This window comes from Narcine bancroftii, chromosome 9 (assembly GCF_036971445.1).
Source record: "Narcine bancroftii isolate sNarBan1 chromosome 9, sNarBan1.hap1, whole genome shotgun sequence".
Classification (NCBI taxonomy): domain Eukaryota; kingdom Metazoa; phylum Chordata; class Chondrichthyes; order Torpediniformes; family Narcinidae; genus Narcine; species Narcine bancroftii.
Window position 1 is genome coordinate 65,953,053 of NC_091477.1, and position 23,298 is coordinate 65,976,350.

The 23,298-nt window shown below is 41.2% G+C and overlaps 1 protein-coding gene across 1 annotated transcript in view; it reads left to right on the top strand.

Moving 5' to 3' along the window:
* The window catches only part of LOC138743724 (alpha-1,4-N-acetylglucosaminyltransferase-like), a 73,372-nt gene continuing 50,074 nt past the window's right edge, over nucleotides 1-23,298 (top strand). The window contains exon 1 of the mRNA XM_069899368.1: nucleotides 1-382. The gene's annotated coding sequence lies outside the window, so the exon portion shown is untranslated. The remainder of the gene's footprint in view (nucleotides 383-23,298) is intronic.

Sequence of the window (23,298 nt, forward strand, 5' to 3'; positions counted from 1 at the left end):
CAGTTGGGAGGGTCATAAATTTGAGAGCAAGAAACTGAGTTTCAACATAGAGAAGAGAAAAGAGATGTTTGTGGGCTTCTGGAGGACAAAGATCGACAAATCTCCATTAAACATGAATGGCTATCTTAGAGAGGGAGTAGAGCACAAAGTTCCTTGGTATAAAGGACAACCTATCCTGGATGCAAAACAGCTCCATGTCCTGAGAAGTTTGAAGAAGGCAAGGAAATATCAAGGTCCTGAGCAGGAAGAAGACCAGATCGAGGTGTCCAGGAGGATGAAGAAGGTTTCACGTGAGAGACGGGATCTGTAGTGGGGGTGGAGAATCATGGTTGTGGAAGTAGGCCTGGAGCTGCAGCCAACAGAAGAAGAATTCAGCATCATGGTGTGTGCAGATCTCGTTATGGTGGGGTGGGGGGGGGAAGGGAAAGGAAGATGATGCCTCTATTGAGGACAGAGTATTCAGTTTCCAAGGGAGGAAGATCAGAGGGGATAGTGAAGTCCAGGCAGGGGTTAGGGGAAGGTTCGATGGGGTGGAGGGTGTTTGTACATGTGACTGGGTTCACAAGTTGTTCTGTTCATAAATACAAATTTGTGGAAATTCTGTTATATTGTGGAAGCACAAAGTGATACAATAATCCAAGAAAGTTTTCTCCCCCATGAAGTGAGTTCCAAGACATACACGTTGATACCAGTTTTTCCACTCACATCAAGTGAAATAGTTTTTCTTTGGCAAAAAAATCCAGGTTAGAACATTTAAATTATGAATCATTACACATGGTGGAGAATGACAAACTGGGGTCAGGAGTTAAAAAGTAGATGATACTCTCAGTAAGAACCTTTACTTATTGAAGGATTTACTGTGAAATTTAAAAATATCTCATCAAAGCCAATGGGATCAAGGGGATCCCAGGAATTTCATCTGAAACAGTACAGCACAGGAACAAGCCCCTTCACCAACAATGTTCCAACGATGTTGCCAAATCAAACCAATCTCCATCGACCAGCACCAAGTCCTCCATTCCCTGCCTTTTCATGTCCTGTCTAAATGACTCTCAAATATTGCTGCTTCCACCAACTCCCATCGTTGCACATTCCAGGCTCATGAATTTGCACCATAAATCTACTTTCAGCTTTCCCCCTCTCACCTTTAAAACTTTGCACTCTGGTATTTCATATTTCTGCCCTGGTAAAGACTTTGAAATCTCTCTCTCCTGCTCATTCTTTTACTAATTTCTTTCTGGTCACCCTTTAGCATCTGAAGCTCCTAAAAAGAAATGCATATGTTTCCAACCTTTCCACATACCTCATACTCCAAAATCCAGGCTGCCTGTTGGTAAACCTCCTGTGCTTTCTCTCCAAGCCCCCTCATCCTTACTGTACTTCGGTGAATGGAACTGCATGGCATCCTGTGTGTGGTCTAACTGAAGTCTGAAACAGCAGCCACATAACCTGACTTGTCTGATCAAGGCCAGCCTGTTGTGTATCTTCCAGTCCACACGATCCCCTTCAGGGAGCTATGGACCGCTCATAAGGGTCCTGTCAGTTGGAGAAAATAGAGCAAGGTAGAAATAAGGTGCTGTTTCCACTCACTGAGCAGATACAAAAGCTGAAGTTCAACACCAGAATGTAAAGATTAGTGTGTGTATGTAAAGAGCAGTGAGACCTCTCCAACTGGAACCTGGTCGGAAGTCGTGTCAACTGCCAAGTGTGTGTGTGTGTGTGTGTGTGTGTGTGTGTGTGTGTGTGTGTGTGTGTGTGTGTGTGTGTGTGTGTGTGTGTGTGTGTGTGTGTGTGTGTGTGTGTGTGTGTGTGTGTGTGTGTGTTTGTGAATAACCAAATCCAGGACAATTCCAGGACCATCCAGACCTTTATTTTTGAGAAGCCAGTTCCCACTCCCTGCACCCTCCCCACATTGACTCACCTTATCGGGCAATGAGCTTGTCAGAACCGGACAGGAATACTGGATATTATATTGCCACATTACTCCACCGCGGTCCGGAAACATGGTGTCCAGCACCACATCCCCACACAGAGACCGCTACATGACCGGGCACACAGGCTTCCTCTTGATAAGCTGCTGCTCGTCAAGGAAGAAGAGGAAGATGGAAAAGATGGCAATCGTTCGACATACGGAGAGACCATGGGCTGCTTCTCTACACATGGTGCTGAAGTCTTCTGGGGGATAGAGACATTGCGGGCTCAACAATGCCATGACAGCCGACCAGTACCCAATTCCCCACATACAGGACTTCACGGCCAACCTATATGGAGTGGGGACCTTATCAAAAATTGACCTTGTCCAGAGGTACCGCCAGGTCCCAGTGCTTTCCAGCAATGTTCCCAAGACAGCCCTCATCATTCCATTTCTGGAGACTAATGGACTCGGTAGGGCGCCACCTAGATTTTGTTTTTATCTACCCAGACAACTTCCTCATCACTAGTTGTTCATGAAGGAAGCACCTAACACACCTGCAGCTGCTCTGCCAGTGATTGAGTGACTACCTCCAAGCCATTAACCCAGCGAAATGTCATTTGGGCCTGATAGCCATCGATTTGCTTAGGCACCTCATCAATGAACATGGGGCGGTCTTTCTTCTGTCAAAGGTAAAGGCCATTTGTAAGTTTGACAAGCCAACTGTGGTCAAAGGTTTGCAGGAGTTTGTTGGGATGGTCAACTTCTACCATTGGTTCCTGCCGTCAGCTGCCAGGATCACGCGACCTCTTTTCGAGCTGCTGTCTGGTCAGTCCAAAGAACTCAGCTGGGATGTCAATCTACGGCAGCTTTCAACCAGGTTAAAGATGCTCTGGCCAATGCCATCCTTCTAGTTCAACCACGCGTCAGTGTGGCCACTTCCCTCACAGTCAATGCATCCAACACAGCTGTCGGTGGTGTCCTGGAGCAGCTGATTGATGGATATCGGAGACACTCGCTTTCTTCAGCAGACACCTGCGACCCCCAGAGCAGTAGTGCATTTGACAGGGAGTTGCTAACCCTCTACCTCACCATATGCCATTTCCGCTATTTCCTCAAGGACAGGATTTTATGTACTTCACCGATCACAAGCCCCTCACTTTTGCTTTCACCAAGGTGTCGGATCCGCGGTTGGCAAGGCAGCAGCGTCACCTCTCATATCACAGAGAACACAATGGCTATCAAGCACATTTCCGGCAAGAACAACCTCGTGGCTGAGGCGTTGTCCCGGTACATCCATCCTGTTTGGCAATTCACTGTCCCCCGGAATCAACTATACGGCGCGCGCAAAGGCCCAGAGGAAGGATGGCGAGATACCAACCTACCGAATTACAGTCTCAAGTCTACAGCTGGAAAACATGCATTCAGGCCATCTGAAATCACACTTCTCTGTGATGTGTCCACCAGCCAACCATGGCTCATCGTTCCCTCCATGTAGGAGCGTCACATCTTCAATGCGGTACATGGGTTGGCCCATGCACCTGGGTGACAACTCAACTAATTGCACACAAATTTATGCAGCATGGCCTGTGTAAACAGGTCAGCCCCTGGGTCAGAACTTGCCTGTACTGTCAGACATCCAAGGTGTGGGGGCATGTGAAAACCCTTTTTCAGTCCTTCCCGCGCCGACCTACAGATGACTTGACTACATCCACGTGAACATCAGGCCACTGCCAATTTCCAAAGTTGTCATGTACCTGTTAAAGATGTTGGACAGTTTCACTAGATGGCCAGAATCTGTCCCATTCTCGAACATGTCCATAACATCCTGCTCCTGGGCCCTCATTGCCAACTGGATAGCCCATTTCGGCCTTCCTTCCAATATCATGTCAGACAGGTGGGTACAGTTCATGTCCGGCCTATGGGCTGCACTGGCACACCTCCTAGAGTCTCTGTAACAGCACAACATGGCCTACCACACACAGTCTAATGGCCTGATGGAAAGGTTCCATTTGTTGTGGGGGGGGCGGGGATCATGTAGTGGGCTGCTCTGATCCACAAGTGAACCAAATCACATAGGTGCAGGCTCACATTGGGCTGATATCACAACAGTCCTGGTTGGATGGGGGGGGGGGGGGGGGCGGGGGGGGGGGCGGGGGACAAAGGATTATGGAGTGGTGCTGATAAGCTTTCTGAGAGTTGCTTGGTTCAACTCCCTTACAGCTTCTGTGTGGATTTTTCTTTTGTCCACTGCACAGCACACCAACCACATAAAAAAATGATAAAACATGAAAATGAGGCTGAAAATGAGGACCCGACATACCTGAAGGTTGACTTACATTCTGAAATATACAGTCTATATGTTCCATCCAAATTGTGTACCTGCTCATTTCATGCACTAGGTGTGACACATATAGAGAGAGGATATAGGAAATGGCAGGCACTTAGTCAGCTGTGGGCACCTAAGACATTAGCACTGCACCCCTGGTCATAATCTGTTCACACTTCCTGTGGAACACAATTCCTGAATTCTGGAAACATCCCGGTAAATCTTCTCTGCACTCTTTCTGTCTTATTGATATTTTTTCTGTAGTTAAGTGACCAAACCTGCACACGATATTTTGATTCATGAAGGCCAATATGTAAAAAGCTCTCTTGACAAACCTCTCCACCTGTGATGCCACTTTCAGAGAATTATGTACATTATCTGTATTCCTATATCACTCTGTTCCTGGAAAAGCATCTCAGGCCTGAATCATTGGTAATATATATTTATCTCACATGGACACTGTGAGACCGGTTGAGTTCCTCCGGTAAACCAGTTTTTTTTTTAAACTAAAATCACAGTGTCTGCAGATGTTTGTGTTTCACTTCCTCTGGTCTACCATGTCCCTCAGTGTCCAACCATTTTACTGTGTTTATTTTACCTTGGTTTGTCCTTAAAATGCAACACCTCATGTGAAATTCTATCTGCCACTTTTCACCCATTTCTCCAGTGAGACCAGATCCCTCAGCAAGCTTTAAAACCCTTCCTCACTGTACACAACGGCTCCAAACTTTGTCATCCACAAAGTTGCTGATCCAATTTACCTCACATTCATCCACATGATTTATGTAGATGACAAATAGCAATGGTCCAAGAACCGATTCTTGAGGCAGACCAAGAATCGCATGCCTCCAGTCTGAGATTCAATCATCCACTATCACTCTCATCTATCCATTGTCAAATACTGTGCAATACCTTACTATGCATATCAAGCATCTGAATCTTTTGGACTAACCTCCCGTGTGGGACCTTGTGAATGGCCTTACTATTGACCATGTAGACAATATCCAGTTTAAGTTTGGTTAAACATGACCTACCATGAACATAGCCATGTTAACTATTCTTAATCCATCTCTGACTATCAAAATACTTGTATATCCGATCTCTTGGAACACCTTCCAATAATTTACCTTTCAGTCTCACATCATCCATTGGAGGGAAAGGCATATTATTGACGTTTCAGGCCAGAATTTGGAGAAGAAAATATCAGTTGACTTAGCTTTAACTAGACTAAAACTTCATTATAATACGTTACACACATACCAATATTGAAGATTAATACAGAGATCAAAACAACATTATTATGAATTAGGGGATAGGACCATAAGGTTCTGGCTTGGCAATTGAAGACCAAACATGCTTTGAAGACTATTAATGCTGTAAAAAAGAATTTGACAGCCACTTATAAACATCAGGAAATTAATGATCAACTTTGTTACTTTTATCAATACCTCGAGGAGTCACGTGATGGAGTAGTGGCCGGACGATGAACTCCAGCCCTCTCCAGAAAAGTCGGAAAAAACAAAGGAAAACACAAAGGCACAAAAATAAAAATTAAAGAAAAGTGAGTATAAAGGTGGAAAGAAGATGGCGACGAAAAAAGAAAAATTGAAATCAACGGTAAGAAGAGAGGAAGAGAAGACAACGGAAGAAGAAGGAGAAGGCCTTACCTGTTCGAAGAGGCCCGCGGTGGAGAGAGAAACCCGCTCCCTCAGGTCGGTAGAAAGTGGACTATAAAAATGGCTCGCTGAGCCGAGTAAAAGTGCGCAACCGCGCATGCAAAAAAACACACCGACGGGAGGGGTGACCAGCTGGGGAGTCGATCTCCACAGCCGGCAATGACAGCTGCAGAACACCTGCAGCAAGAGGAGAACATAGAAGACAATGAAAACAAGAAAGAAGAGAAGGGCAACAAAGAAACAACAGGCCAACCCAGAGGAAGAAGAAGAGGAAGAGGAAGAGTACAGTGAAATAGAAGAAGAAGGGAAAGGCAAGATAAAGGATATACTTTCTCTTATTAAAGAATACATGGAGTCATTTAAAGAATGGCAAGCGCAAGAATTTAATGACTTAAGAAGAAGAATAAACAATACAGAAGAGAAAATGAATAAAATAGATATGACCTTAACAGAAATGGGAAAGAGAATGGACAAGATGGAAGAGCGGGAAGCAGCAGTAGAAATGGATGTAGAGGACTTAAAAAATAAATTAGAGGAATCTAATAAAAAAGTTATAGAGACACAAGAACTGTTAGCTCAGAAAATAGATATAATGGAAAATTATAACAGAAGAAATAACATAAAGATAGTGGGCCTTAAGGAAGATGAAGAGGGCAAGAATATGAGAGAGTTTATAAAAGATTGGATCCCCAGGATCCTAGGATGTCCAGAACTACAGCAAGAAATGGAAATAGAAAGGGCACAGAGAGCATTGGCCTTTAAACCACAACCACAACAAAAGCCAAGATCTATTTTAGTAAAATTCCTAAGATATACTACAAGAGAAAAGGTACTGGAGAAGACAATGGAAAAAGTAAGAGAGGGCAACAAGCCACTGGAGTACAAAGGGCAAAAAATCTTCATTTATCCAGATATAAGTTTTGAACTCCTGAAGAAGAGAAAGGAGTTCAATACAGCAAAGGCGATTTTATGGAAAAAAGGGTATAATTTATACTAAAGCATCCAGCGGTATTGAAAATATTTATTCCAGGACAACAAAACAGACTATTCTCGGATCCAGAGGAAGCACGAAAATTTGCAGAACAATTACAAAATAGACTGAGGGATGAAGACGTGTAACGAGAGTACAAAAGACTGAGAACTAAAAAGACACATAAGTTTTGAACTCCTGAAGAAGAGAAAGGAGTTCAATACATCGAAAACGATCTTATGGAAAAAAAAAACTATTCTCGGATCCAGAGGAAGCAAAGAAATTTGCAGAACAACTACAAAACAACCAGAGAGATGAAGATATGTAATAAGAGTAAAAATGACCACGATTTATATGTATGTGGGTAAAGAGGTTTATGTGTGTATATGTATAATGTGCATACATGAATGTATCCGTATTTAGAGGAAAATATAGATAGTATAGACAAGAATTAATAAGGGAAGGAAATGGAATAGAGGGAATAAGGAGGGAACTAAAAGAGTGACCTTTGTTACATGAAAAGTGAAATCTTTTCTGGGGGGGCTGGGTGGGGAGGAGTTACGGTCACTGCAAAATCAGCTGACGCTTGCGAGTGAATTTGCAAATCCAAATGGTGAGGGGAGATGTGGTTGTCCGACAAGGGATAAAGGACAACTCAGGAGGGGAAGGGGAGATTGGGGCTAAAGAAGTTTTAAATAGGAGAATAAGGAAAATGTTTGATGTTTTAGGAATGTTGTCTTATAAAGGGTTTAAAACAAGAAAACAGAAATGGATAAGAAGGAAAGGTAATGATGGAGAAACAGAAAGGGAAGATAAACAAAGTATAAAATGGCTACGTTGAACTATATGACTTTAAATATTAATGGAATACATAACCAAATTAAAAGGAAGAAACTGCTAAATTTACTGAAAAAAGAAAAAAATTGATATAGCATTTGTGCAAGAAACACATTTAACTGAATTGGAGCACAAGAAATTAAAGAGAGATTGTGTAGGACACGTAACAGCAGCATCGTATAATTCAAAAGCAAGAGGAGTAGCTATATTAATTAGTAAAAATGTGCCATTTAAAATAGAAGAGGAAATAATAGATCCAGCAGGGAGATATGTAATGATAAAATGTCAGATATATTTGGATAAATTTGGAGATATATTTTCTTCGGTATTCACTAAGGAGAAGGATATTGGGAGATGTGAGATAAAAAAAAGCAAATTGGGTAAATATGGGGAATATAGAGATTACAAAAGGTGTAGTTTTAAGGTTTTTGAAGAATATAAAGGTGGATAAGTCTCCGGGACCAGACGGGATCTTCCCCAGGACATTGAGAGAAGTGAAGGAGGAAATAGCAGAGGCTCTGGCGGTAATTTTCCTAATGTCATTAGATATGGGGATAGTGCCGGAGGATTGGCGCATTGCGCATGTGGTTCCGTTATTTAAAAAGGGTTCAAGGAGGAAGCCTGGCAACTATCGGCCTGTACGTTTGACGTCTGTGGTAGGTAAATTAATGGAGAAAATTCTTAGAGATAGTACTTATAAACATCTGGATAGACAGGGTCTGATCAGGAGCACTCAACATGGATTTGTGGGAGGAAGGTCATGTTTGACCAATCTGATTGAATTTTTTGAAGAGGTGACTAGGAATGTGGATGAGGGTAGCGCAGTGGATGTTGTCTATATGGACTTCAGTAAGGCCTTCGATAAGGTACCACATGGAAGGTTAGTTAGGAAGGTGCAGTCTTTAGGTATAAATTTTAAGATAGTCAAATGGATTGAACATTGGCTGAAAGGGAGAGGCCAGAGAGTGGTAGTGGATAATTGTCTGTCAGGTTGGAGGCCGGTGACCAGTGGTGTGCCTCAAGGATCTGTATTAGGCCCATTGTTGTTTGTTATATACATTAATGATCTAGATGATGGGGTGGTGAATTGAATTAGTAAATATGCAGATGATACTAAGATAGGTGGAATAGTGGATAACGAAGAAGGTTTTCAAGGATTGCAGAGGGATTTGGGCTGCTTAGAAAAGTGGGCTGAAAAATGGCAGATGGAATTTAATGCTGATAAGTGTGAGGTGCTTCATTTTGGTAAGAAGAATCAGAATAGGACATACGTGGTAAATGGGAGAGCATTGAGGAATACAGAAGAGCAGAAAGATTTAGGAGTGACGGTACATCGTTCCCTGAAGGTAGAAACTCACGTGAATAGGGTGGTGAAGAAGGCTTTTAGTATGCTGGCCTTTATCAATCATTGCATGGAATATAGGAGTTGGGAGGTGATGTTGAGATTGTATAAGACGTTGGTGCGGCCTAATTTGGAGTTCTGTGTGCAGTTCTGGTCGCCTAATTATAGGAAGGATATAAACAGAGTGGAGAGAGTTCAGGGAAGGTTTACCAGAATGTTACCTGGGTTTAAGCATCTAGAGTATAGGGAGAGATTGGACAGATTAGGTCTTTATTCTTTGGAGCATAGAAGGTTGAGAGGGGATTTGATAGAAGTATTTAAGATTATGAAAGGGATAGACAGAGTGGATGTGGATTGACTATTTCCGTTAAGAGGAGGAAAGATTAAAACAAGAGGACATGAGTTAAGAATTAAGGGGAAGAGGTTTAGAGGTAACATGAGGGGGAACTTCTTTACTCAGAGAGTGGTAGCCGTGTGGAATGATCTTCCGGGAGAAATAGTGGCAGCGGAGTCAATTGTATTATTTAAGAAAAGGTTGGACAGGTATATGGATGAGAAGAAGATGGAGGGTTATGGGCATTGTGCAGGGAGATGGGACTAGAAAGGGGTATTTGGTTCGGTGTGGACTAGAAGGGCCTAATGGCCTGTTTCCGTGCTGTAATTGTTATGTTATGTTATGTTATGTTTTGGAATCTACTCAATGTATATTCACCTAACGAACAAGATCAAAAGTTTATGCAAGATATCTTTTTGAAGGTAGCAGATACGCAAGGGAACATATTAATAGGAGGGGATTTCAACCTGAATTTGGATTCAAATATGGACAAAACTGGGAAAAAAATTAACAGAAAGAACAAAGTAACCAAATTTATAATTAAATCGATGGAAGAAATGCAACTTTTGGATATATGGAGGAAACAACACCCAAAGGAAAAGGAATATTCATATTACTCGGCTAGACATAAAACATACTAAAGAATAGACCTATTTTTGTTATCAGCTCGTATGCAAGATAGAGTAAGAAAAACAGAATATAAAGCTAGAGTACTATCGGACCATTCACCCTTAATATTGACAGTAAAATTAGAGGACATCCCTCCAAGAATGTATAGATGGAGATTAAACCCCATGTTACTTAAAAGACAGGATTTTAGAGAATTTATTGAAAAACAAATAAAAATGTATTTTGAAATAAATACGGAATCAATGGAAGATAAGTTTATACTATGGGATGCAATGAAAGCATTCATTAGAGGGCAAATAATAAGTTATGTAACCAAGATGAAGAAGGACTATAATCAGGAAACAGAGCAGTTGGAAAGGGAAATAGTAAATATAGAAAAAGAATTAGCAATGAAGGAAGATACAACTAAAAGAAGAGAATTGGCGGATAAAAAAATAAAATATGAAACACTACAAACATATAAGGTGGAGAAGAATATAATGAAGACAAAACAGAAATATTATGAACTAGGTGAAAAAACGCACAAAATCCTAGCATGGCAGCTTAAGGCAGAACAAGCTAAGAAAATGGTATTGGCATCAAGGAAAAAAGACAAACAAATTACATATAATCCAAAAAAAATTAAGGAAAACTTTAGAGAATTCTATGAACAATTATACCGAACTGAAAACGAAGGGAAAGAAGGGAAAATAGATGAATTTCTGACTAAAATTGAACTACCAAAACTACAAATAGAGGAACAAAATAAATTAACAAAGCCATTTGGAATAGTAGAAATACAAGAGATAATAAAATAATTACCAAATAATAAGACACCAGGAGAGGATGGATTCCCAATAGAATTCTACAAAACATTTAAAGACTTATTAATTCCGTCCCTCCTGGAAATAATCAACCAGATTGATAAAACACAAAGCTTACCAGATTCATGTAAAACAGCAATAATTACAGTAATACTAAAGCAAGGGAAAGATCCACTCTCACCAGCGTCATATAGACCAATATCTTTACTTAACACAGATTATAAGATAATAGCTAAACTATTAGCAAACAGATTAGCAGAGTATGTAACGAAAATGGTAAATTTAGACCAAACTGGATTTATCAAAAAAAGACGCACAACAGACAATATTTGTAAATTTATTAACTTAATTCATGCAGTAGAAGGGAATAAAGCACCTACAGTAGCAGTTGCTTTAGACGCAGAGAAGGCCTTTGACAGAGTAGAATTGAATTATTTGTTCAAAGTATTGCAAACATTCAGTTTACCGGAGAAGTATATTCATTGGATTAAAGCATTATATAAGGGATCGTTAGCGAAAGTGACAGTAAATGGACATGTATCAAAGCAATTTAACTTAAGCAGGTCAACACGGCAGGGATGCCCACTATCACCTTTATTGTTTGCGTTAGCTATAGAACCACTAGCAGAATTGATAAGAACAGATAATAATATAAGAGGAATAAAAATAAAAGACAAGGAATATAAAATCAGTTTATTTGCGGATGATGTTATAGTGTACTTAACAGAACCAGAACTATCAATAAAAGAATTATATAAGAAATTGAAGGAATATGGAGAAGTGTCGGGTTACAAGATAAACGTAAATAAAAGTGAAGCAATGCCTATGAATAATGCGGATTTCTCAAAATTTAAGAAGGAATCACCATTTAGATGGCAAATGCAAGCAATAAGATACCTAGGTGTACAAATAAACAAAAATCTCGGCCAACTATATAAACTCAATTATTATCCACTAATGAAAAAATTACAGGACGATTTAGAGCATTGGAAAGATTTACCACTAACACTAATAGGAAGGATAAACTGTATTAAAATGAACATTTTTCAAAGGATATTATACTTATTTCAGGCATTGCCAATACAACTGACAGAGAAATTCTTCAAGGAGTTAAAGAAAATAATAAGGAAATTTTTATGGAGAGGGGGGAAACCGAGGATAGCACTAGATAAATTAACAGAATGGTATAAACAAGGAGGCTTACAACTGCCAAACTTTAAAAATTATTATAGAGCCGCACAATTAAGATACCTATCAGATTTTTATCAAACAAGGGAAAAGCCAGATTGGACGAGATTAGAATTAGATAAAATAGGGGAAAAGATACCTGAACACATATTATATAAATGGGATGAAAAATTGGTACAACATAGAAGTTCTCCAGTATTACATCATCTCCTCAAAATTTGGAAGAAGATTCATGTAGAAAGAAATAAAACAAATTATCAATTACCAAAACGAATATTGACGCAAAACAAGTTACTCCCTTTTACAATAGATAACCTTTCCTTTAGAGAATGGGGAAAAAAAGGGATTAAAAGAATAGAAAATTGTTTTTCAGGAAATAGATTCTTATCCTTTGAACAAATGAGAGATAAGTACAATATAACTCAAGATACAGCGCTGGCATATTACCAATTGAGATCCTACTTGAAGGATAAATTAGGAAGCAGTTTGAGTTTGCCAGAGGGAAGTAACCTTGAATATGTGATTACAGATACAATGATAATCAAAAGATTTATAACAAATATGTATATTAAACTGCAAGAAAAGGAGAATGAGGAAACAAATGGTAAAACTAAACAAAAATGGGAACAAGATTTAAATATAAAGATAAAAAAGGAAACATGGAAGAAGTTATGCTCCGGAACGATGTGAAATACAATAAATACGAGGTTACGTATGATACAATATAACTGGATACACAGGCTATACATTACACCTCAAAAGTTAAATAAATGGGACCCAACAGTATCTGATAGATGTTTTCGATGTAAAAAAGAAATGGGAACAACAATTCATGCAATATGGACATGTGAGAAAGTAAAAAAATTTTGGGAAGATCTAAATCAGATATTAAATAAAATAACAGAAAACAATATACCAAAGAATCCAGAGATCTTCCTCCTAAGTAACATAAAAAACAAAGAATTTCGAATTGATTTGGAGGATGCACAAAAAAGATTTGTTAAGATAGCTCTAGCCGTAGCAAAAAAATGTATTATGTCAACCTGTAAATTGGAAGATAATTTGAAAATACAACAATGATATATAGAAATGAATGAATGTATTCCATTAGAAAAAATAACATATAGTTTAAGAAATAATATTGAAATATTCGAACAAATATGGGAGCCTTACATTAAATACAATAGCGAAAACCTACCGGGGACAATCATTACCTAAGTTAACGGAAGGAAAAGGAAATGAAAAGAATGGACTCAGTAGAATTTCTGGTGTATTTTTATTGAATGACAACATTGTCTGACTGGTTTAATTTATCCTAGATTCTATACCTTAAATGGACGGGAGGGGGAGGTAGGGAGGGTGGGATGGGAGGAGGGAGGGTGGGGAGAAAATGGCACTGTATATGTGTGAAAAGGAAAAAGTGTGTACCATGGTTAATGTGATTTATGGTGTGAAAAATAAAAAATAAAAAAAAGAGTTATATACCTCTGAGGAGGTTCAAGACAAGAGTTTTGTTGATTCTTTTTTATCTGCATTAGATTTGCCAGTTTTGAGGAATGAGGCTGTGAAGGAACTGAAGGTTCCATTTATAAATTATGAAATTAAGGAGGTTATAGAGACAATGCCAAATGGGAAACCTCCAGAAGATGACGGATTTACTGCTGAGTTTTATAAGGAGTTTTATGAAGCTTTGTTCTCTGTATTCATGGATGTGCTTAAACAAGCAAGAGAAGAGGAATTATTTCCAGATTCTTTTTCAAGAGCAATAATTACAGTAATTCCAAAGAAAGACAGAGACCCTTTGAAAGTAGATTCATGTCGACCAATTTCTTTTGTTACCGAGTATAGAGGACCCTCCCCCCCAAAACCAGCAGCAATAGATATGCACCACAACACAGGGTTACTTAAACAAAAGTAGTTTTTAATTATAATTGAACAAGAAAACAAAATTAAACTTTAACTTATTACTTAACCTACCTAACCTACTTAATCCGCCCCCTCCCCCACTCTAATACTAAGCACAGGTGTGTGTAATGTACATTTAAGATTAGAAAAGTTCTTTGGATCACAATCCATTCTCACTGATTGCAGCCAATCCTTGTGCTGTGCACAGAAGTTGGCATGAACAAAGTTCACCAGGCTTTGGTGTTTAACAGGCAAATGGTTACCTCTCAGGAGGGTTCTTGCTGGTTTCAGAGAGAGCTTCCTTTTCCAGGACACCCAAAACTGATTCCTTCTCAATCAGTCTTGTTGACAAAACTTGCCCCCTCCAGGGTTCTCCAGATGATCTTCTTTCTTTCAGGATACCTTTCACACTTTAGGTCTTTTCCTTTGATCAGGCAGCCTTCCAAAGTTTGCCAGCTTGTCTCTCTGGAATGGATTTCTGTGTTTTCTCTGTTTTCCACCCTCCTTCTCTGAGAGCAAAGCTGTTCTGTCTCTGCCTGCAAAAATCATATGCTCTCCCAGGCGAACTGTCTGTCGATACTTTGTTGCTTTCTGCAAAAGTCTTGCAAATATTCTGTGTTTTAAAATGTGTGTAGGCAAGCTGCTCTAGCAATTCCTCCCAAGCCACCTCTAAGTACCCTGTCACACTCTATTGAATGTGGATTATAAAACAGTAGCTTAAATATTAGCAAATAGACTTGCTAAATATTTACCACAATTGGTACATGTTGATCAGACAGGTTTTATTAAGTAGAGCTCTGCTTTGGATAATATTCTTAGACTGATTACTTTGATCAATGCTTCGAGACATCAACCCAACCAAGTGATAGTTGCACTTGATGCGGAAAAAGCTTTTGACCGAGTGGAATGGCCTTTTTTATTCAAAGTACTAGAAAAATTTAATTTCAGGCCACTTTTTACTGGTTGGGTTAAGGCATTATATAAAATCCCATTGCTAGGGTGGAACGAATGGACAAACATCTTCATTTAATTTATTGAGATCAACACACCAGGGTTGCCCATTGTCACCTGCCTTACTTGCATTGGTCATAGAACCATTGGCACAAGCCATTAGACAAATTAGTAATATTAAAGGAATAAAAATTGCTGAAGATGAGTATAAGATTCATTTATTTGCAGATGATGTGTGATATATTTAACACATCCTGAACAATCTTTGAGACATTTGTAAGATTGTTTAGAGCAATATGGAGCAATGTCTGGGTACAAAGTTAACTGGGACAAGAGTGAAATATTACTGGGGGCGCGTGGCAAGATGGCGTTGGGATGAAGACATGGGAAATCAACTCTCCCTAACTAGACTGTATAAAGCCCAAATTTATAGGACTGAACAAGAGCTTGAATAATTGGGAAAAGTTTCTTAATTTCTGAAGATGAAAGAAGTGAAGAAAGGAAAAGCACAACAATCGAAAAAACTGTATTTTAAAGTGTTTAAAAAAATGTAAGTTGGGTCTTCCAGACAGAAGAAGCCTCAGGATCAGTGTTCAATGGAGCCGAAGATGCAGCGTACATCTCCGGCTGGGATGGGGGAGGCGTCGGCATCCTTCGTGCGCAGAGCGTCGCAAGATGGCGCTGCTGCAACCTTGCTGTCATCAGTCCAGGATGTCCATGGGGTTGAGGTGACGTGCGTGGCTAGCTGTGTTGAGGAGCGCGGGGGAGGGGCATGGGATGCGAACATGAGTGCATCAGCACATCTTTTGGCACACTGGCCTGCAGTGACATGCCGTCAACAGACACCTGCTATCACACATCCAGCACTATGAGGATGCGTGTGAATACACACATGCACGAGGTCCTCAATCTGGTCTGGGCAGCAGGGGGGCCCGCTCTGTGCTGTGCCGATGAGGTCAGCCCAGTCCCATAGCCAGGCCACCAGGGAGGAGATCTTAGTGCCTGAAGAAGAGGAAGAAGAAGAACTGGAATTTCTGGATGAAGAAAATCAAGAATTATTAATAGCTGCTACTAATGCGATTGAAGGTGGGCCCAGAACATTAAAGGCACCTTCACCAGTTTTAATGAGTCCATCACAGGTCCTGATATAGTGACTATGTATGAAGAATTGACAAAACACAATGTTAATATAATGGAATATATGTCAAACAGTTTTCACAGTATTGATGAACAGTTTGCTGACATTAAAGTAAAAATAACTGATATGTCAGGAGAAATTGCCTCAATGAAAATGGATATTAACAAGCGCTTGACAGCTGTTGATGTGGTAAAAGAGAGAGTTAAGAATGTTGATGACAGAGTTGATCAAATTGAAGAGTCATTTACTGGATGGGACGTTCAGAAGAGAGACTTTTACAGAAAATTGATTCATTGGAGAACCAGAGTCATTGAAATAATATTTAAAAAGTGGGACACCCAGAGGGTATTCAAAGAGTGAACCCTACAAAATTTTTCAGGAATTGGATTGCAGATATGTTGGGGGTTGAATATTTTCCAGAAGGTTTGGAATTGGACAGAATGCACCATCCGTTAAGAAAGAACCCTTTCCTGGGTCAACCTCCGAGAGTGGTCTTAGATATCAAGATCGTGAAATGATTTTACATTTGACAATTCAATAGACCCATATGACTCAGAGCCCAATGATGCTTCAGGGTAATAGGGTTTTTTTCTATGCAGATTTAAATCAAGGAGTTTAACCCAGCTAAAGCAGTTTTGTAGAAGAAGGGGTCCAAATTTGCCTTTCGATATCCGGCGATATTGAAGGTATTCTATGGGCAATATCAGTCTCCGTTTTTTCCAAAGGTACAGGATGCATTAACTTTTGCTAATTCTTTGCCAGATTATAAGCTGACTCAAGATTTGTCTACAAAACCTTTGGTGAGTATAAATAAGACTTGGAATGGAAAGTGGAATAAAAAGTTAGAAACTGGACAATTGATGGATTTGGAGGAGGATCCTCAAGTTCTATCTGAATCATGAATGGACTATATATTTTTTAATTGTGAAGTCTGGTTGCGGGGAGGTGGATGACCCGGCTCTTTCCAAAGTCGTCAGCCACTGGTGGTATTAACCACACCCAGTTAATGGAGGGGGGCTCTAGCTGTTTTTGGGGGGGGGGGTATCTTTCCTTTAGTTTTGTCTTTTTTTTAATTTTTATATAAAGGGTTTTTTTTCAATCTGTACTTTTTTTAGGAGCTTTATTTTAATATTGTATTTTTGATGTGATGTGCCCAGATTGTAGTTGGATTAGTATGTGTGGTTTGAATTTTGCAACTTTTAATGTTAAAGCTTTGAATAATCTGATAAAAATAAAGTATATTTTGTCTTATATTGAGAGTGGATATAGCTTTTATACCAGAAACCCATTTGACTGAAAAAGAATATTTAAAATAAAAAAGGGATTGGGTTGGACAGGCTATTAAATCTTCTTTCAATTCTGAAGCCTGTGGAGTTGGATTTTTAGTTCGTTAAAAATTGCCTTTTATATTGGAATCAGTCTCAGAGAAGGTGAGTAGGATATTAATGGTTAATTGTTAAATTTTCTCTGAGGCTTGGACATTGTTACACGTTTATGCTCCTAATGTGGATGATGAACAGTTTATTACTGAGGGGGTTTTTTGGGTTTGAATCAAGTGAATGATAATATTCTAGCAGGAGGAGATTTTACTTGTTGTTTGGATCCTTTATGGGACAAATCTCCAAAATATTTGAAAAAAACTAAGATGTCGTAATGTTTAGCTGCAGTTATGAAAGATTTGAATTTGGTAGAAATTTGGAGATTAAACCCGACAGAGAAGGATTTTTCACTTTACTGAGCAAGACATGAGTCCTTCTCCAGAAATGACTTATTTTTAATATCAGCTCAATTACTAATCAAAGTAGGATATAAAAGTTGGACATTGATTGATCATTCACTTCTATTAATATCTTGCATTAGTTTTGATATGGTACAATCTAGTTACAGGTGGAGATTTAATATAGCGTTGTTAAAACAACATGTTTGTCACTTTTATTAGGGACCAAATTAAGTTGTGTATGCAATTGAACGAGAATTCAGTGCAGAGTAAGTTTACGTTATGGGATGCATTGAAAGCGTATTTAAGGGGACAGATTATTATTTATACTACTGAATTTAAGAAGAAATATTTGGCAGATAGTCATAAACTTGAGGAGGAAATTAAGGTTTTGGAGAAAGACTTGCAGAGATCCATGACAGAAGATAAGAAGATACGGTTATCTAATTTAAAAATGCATTATAATACTTTGCAGACATATCAGAATGAGAAGATCATTCAAAGATCTAAGCAACGGTATTATGAGTTAGGAGAGAGAGCTCATAAAGTATTAGCTTGTCAATTGAAGACAGAACAAGTTTCTAGGATGATAAATGGAGTAAGGAAAGGTTCAAGGGTTACATATAAACTTCAGGTGAGAAATGATGAATTTCATTCTTTTCACCAAGATTATCTTCTTTCTTTGGCTTGGCTTCGCGGACGAAGATTTATGGAGGGGGTAAATGTCTACGTCAGCTGCAGGCTCGTTTGTGGCTGACAAGTCCGATGCGGGACAGGCAGACACGGTTGCAGCGGTTGCAAGGGAAAATTGGTTGGTTGGGGTTGGGTGTTTGGTTTTTCCTCCTTTGTCTTTTGTCAGTGAGGTGGGCTCTGCGGTCTTCTTCAAAGGAGGTTGCTGCCCGCCGAACTGTGAGGCGCCAAGATGCATGGTTTGAGGCGATATCAGCCAACTGGCGGTGGACAACGCTGGTGGAAGCGTTCTAGGAGCCGTAGGTGATGCCGGTAGAGGACCCATGATTCAGAGCCGAACAGAAGTGTGGGTATGACAATGGCTCTGTATACGCTTATCTTTGTGTGGTTTTTCCGTTGGTTGTTTTTCCAGACCCTTTTGTGTAGTCTTCCAAAGGCGCTATTTGCCTTGGCGAGTCTGTTGTCTATTTCATTGTCGATCCTTGCATCTGATGAAATGGTGCAGCCGAGATAGGTAAACTGGTTGACCGTTTTGAGTTTTGTGTGCCCGATGGAGATGTCGGGGGGCTGGTAGTCATGGTGAGGGGCTGGCTGATGGAGGACCTCCGTTTTCTTCAGGCTGACTTCGAGGTCAAACATTTTGGCAGTTTCCGCAAAACAGGACATCAAGCGCTGAAGAGCTGGCTCTGAATGGGCAACTAAAGCGGCATCGTCTGCAAAGAGTAGTTCACGGACAAGTTTCTCTTGTGTCTTGGTGTGAGCTTGCAGGCACCTCAGATTGAAGAGACTGCCATCCATGCGGTACCGGATGTAAACAGCGTCTTCATTGTTGAGGTCTTTCATGGCTTGGTTCAGCATCATGCTGAAGAAGATTGAAAAGAGGGTTGGTGCGAGAACACAGCCTTGCTTCACGCCATTGTTAATGGAGAAGGGTTCAGAGAGCTCATTGCTGTATCTGACCCGACCTTGTTGGTTTTCGTGCAGTTGGATAACCATGTTGAGGAACTTTGGGGGGCATCCAATGCGCTCTAGTATTTGCCAAAGCCCTTTCCTGCTCACGGTGTCGAAGGCTTTGGTGAGGTCAACAAAGGTGATGTAGAGTCCTTTGTTTTGTTCTCTGCACTTTTCTTGGAGCCGTCTGAGGGCAAAGACCATGTCAGTAGTTCCTCTGTTTGCGCGAAAGCCGCACTGTGATTCTGGGAGAATATTCTCGGCGACACTAGGTATTATTTTATTTAGGAGAATCCTAGCGAAGATTTTGCCTGCAATGGAGAGCAGCGTGATTCCCCTGTAGTTTGAGCAGTCTGATTTCTCGCCTTTGTTTTTGTACAGGGTGATGATGATGGCATCATGAAGGTCCTGAGGCAGTTTTCCTTGGTCCCAACAGAGCTTGAAAAACTCATGAGGTTTGACATGCAGATTTTTGCCGCTAGCCTTCCACACCTCTGGGGGGATTCCATCCATACCTGCTGCTTTGCCACTTTTCAGTTGTTCAATTGCCTTATATGTCTCATCCTGGGTGAGGACCTCATCCAGCTCTAGCCTTAGGGGCTGTTGAGGGAGCTGGAGCAGGGCGGAATCTTGGACTGAGTGGTTGGCACTGAAAAGAGATTGGAAGTGTTCTGACCATCGGTTGAGGATGGAGATCTTGTCGCTGAGGAGGACTTTGCCATCTGAGCTGTGCAGCGGGCTTTGGACTTCAGTTGTGGGGCCGTACACAGCCTTTAGAGCCTCGTAGAAACCCCTGAAGTCGCCAATGTCTACGTTGAGCTGGGTTCGCTTGGCGAGGCTAGTCCACCACTCATTTTGGATCTCCCGGAGTTTGCGCTGAAGATGGCTGCATGCGCGACGGAAGGCTTGTTTCTTCTCTGGACAGGATGGCTTTGTAAGGTGAGCCTGGTGGGCAGCTCGCTTCTTTGCCAGCAGCTCCTGGATTTCCTGGCTGTTATCGTCAAACCAGTCCTTGTTTTTTTCCTGGAGGAGAAGCCCAGTACCTCTTCAGTGGATTGCAGTATGGTAGTCTTCAGCTGATCCCATAGGGTTTCAGGGGACGAGTCCGTGAGGCGGATTGCATCCTCGAGCTTTGCTTTGAGGTTTGCCTGGAAGTTTCCTCTCACTTCGTCTGACTGTAGGTTTCCAACATTGAACCACTTTCTGGGGATTTACTGTTCCTGGACTTTGGCTTGAAGTGAAGGTTGAGCTTGCAGCGAACCAGCCGGTGGTCAGTGTGGCATTCCGCGCTGGGCATGACCCTGGTGTGGAGCACATCTCGTTTGTCTCTTTCTCGCACCAGGACGTAGTCCAGGAGGTGCCAGTGTTTGGATCGGGGATGCATCCAGGTAGTCTTAAGGCTGTCCCTCTACTGAAAAAGGGTGTTTGTAATGACAAGCCGCTGTCCTACGCAGAGCTCCAACAGGAGGCGCCCATTGTCGTTGCACTTGCCAACATCATGCTTGCCCAGGATTCCTGGCCAGGTTTCTGAGTTTTTGCCGACGCGAGCGTTGAAGTCGCCAAGGATGACAAACTTGTCGGCTGTAGGGGTGCGTTGAATGAGGTTGCGCAGGTCAGTGTAGAACTTGTCCTTTTCTGCTGGTACCACCTGGAGGGTTCGAGCATAGACACTGATGAGCGTGATGTGACACTTGTTTTGAAGGGGGAGTCGCATGGACATGATCTGGTCCGAGTGGCCTGTCGGAAGGTTTTCGAGTTTGGAGGCAATGGAGTTCTTGACCATGAAGCCTACACCAGATAGGCGTCGTTCATCCATAGGCTTGCCAGACCAGTAGAGTGTGTAGCCCACACCGCGTTCTTGGAGGCTGCCTACACCTGCCAGGCGGACTTCACTGAGAGCGGCTATGTCGATGTCAAGTCTGAGGAGTTCATGTGCAATGAGGGCAGACCGACGTTCAGGTTGGTGGCTGTCAGCCTTGTCTAGCATGGTTCTGATGTTCCAGTATGCTAGCTTGAGTTTGTGAGCATCTTTTGAGGGGGAGGACGTGGAGGGGGAGGACGTGGAGGGGGAGGATGTGGAGGGGGAGGACGTGGAGGGAGAGGACGTGGAGGGGGATGACGTGGAGGGGGAGGACGTGGACCTGTCCTCGGGCCTGCGCAAAGGAGCTTTTAGGTGGAGTGCAGTGTGCGCAGTACTGGCCCCACCCTTTACACCCATGGTTTGTGTGCCGTGGCCAAGCAAGCTGGGACATGGCAGCAAGGTCCTTGGGTAGTAGGTTTTATATCGGAGTGGCCTTCTCCTATGCAGGTTTCTTACGCGGGCTGGAGGGGTCTGCCTCCCCTCTTAAGTCGGTCCATACTGCCCGGAAAGTGGCTGAGGCCGCCGCTGCTCTCCCTGTGCCCGGACTGGGGCCGCCGCCTCTCACTCTCTGCCCGGACCGGGGCCTCCGCCTGCCTCACTCGACCGAGGCCGGGGCCGCCGCCTCCCCCTTGCTCCTGCCCAGATTGGGGCCGCCGCCGCCTACCCTCTGCCCGGACCGGGGCCGAGGCCGCCGCTGCTCTCCCTGTGCCCGGACTGGGGCCTCCGCCTGCCTCACTCGACCGAGGCCGGGGCCGCCACCTCCCCCTTGCTCCTGCCCGGACCAGGGCCGGGGCCGCCGCTGCTCTCCCTGTGCATAATCATTTTTGGCTGATTTAAACCTTCCATGTTTGAGTGATCTAGATGCTCAGGAGTTAGTTTGTCTATTTACTGATTTGGAAATTAAAGAGGTATTACAAACCATGCCTCAAGGAAAATCACCAGGGAGGATGGATTTACTTTGGAGTATTTCAACAAGTATTAATACAAGCTTCTGAAACATCTTCTCTTCCAGAGTCTTTTTCTAGAGCCTTTATTACAGTTATGCCAAAGAAGACAGAGATCCTTTGAAAGTAGTGTCATATAGACTGATTTCTTTGTTAAATGTGGATTATAAAATTATGGCTAAGGTGCTTGCAAATAGACTTGCAAAATATTTGCCAGAATTGATTCATGTAGATCGGGCAGGTTGTATTAAAAATCGTTATTCAGCTGATAATATTGTTAAATTAATTTAATTAATTAATGTATCTAAAAATCAACATAATCAACCTTTAATAGATGCTGAAAAGGCATTTGACCGGGTTGAGTGACATTTTTTGTTTAAAGTTTTAAATTTGGTCCACTCTTTATTGGTTGGATAAGGGCCCTATATAACAATTCATCAGCTAGAGTGGTGACAAATGGACAAATTTCATCATTTAATTTATCTAGGTCAACTAGAAAACACTGCCCATTATCTCCAGCTTTATTTGCACTGGTATTGAACCATTGGCTCAATTTATTAGACAGAACATTAATATTAATGGCATTAGAGTGGGAGAAGTAGAATATAAAATTAATTTATTTGCTGATGATGTGTTAATATATTTAACAAATCCCAAAGAATCTCTGATATATCTTCAGAAATGTTCCGAACAATATGAAGTATCTGGTTATAAAGTTAATTGGGATAAGAGTGAATTATTACCAATCTCAAGCAAAGATTATTGAGATTGTAAACAGATTACTCAATTTCATTGGTCTGATAAAATAAAATATTTGGGGGTGATAGTAAATATGAGTATCAACAGTTGTACCAGCTGAATTATATACCTTTATTTGAATAAGTGGAAGGACTTAATTTTGACTTTAATTGGACAGGCGAATTGTATTAAAATGAATAAATTTCCCTGAATACAATAACTTTTTCAATCTATTCCTCGTTCTTTTTTAACCAAAGGCAATTTTTAAGGAATTAAATGCTTCAGTTCATTGGTTTTTTTTTAATGAAACAGTAAGTTATTTAGTGTCCCCTTTGCAAAAGTTGACCTGCTTTAGGAGGTTTGCAGTTACCAAATTTTTAGA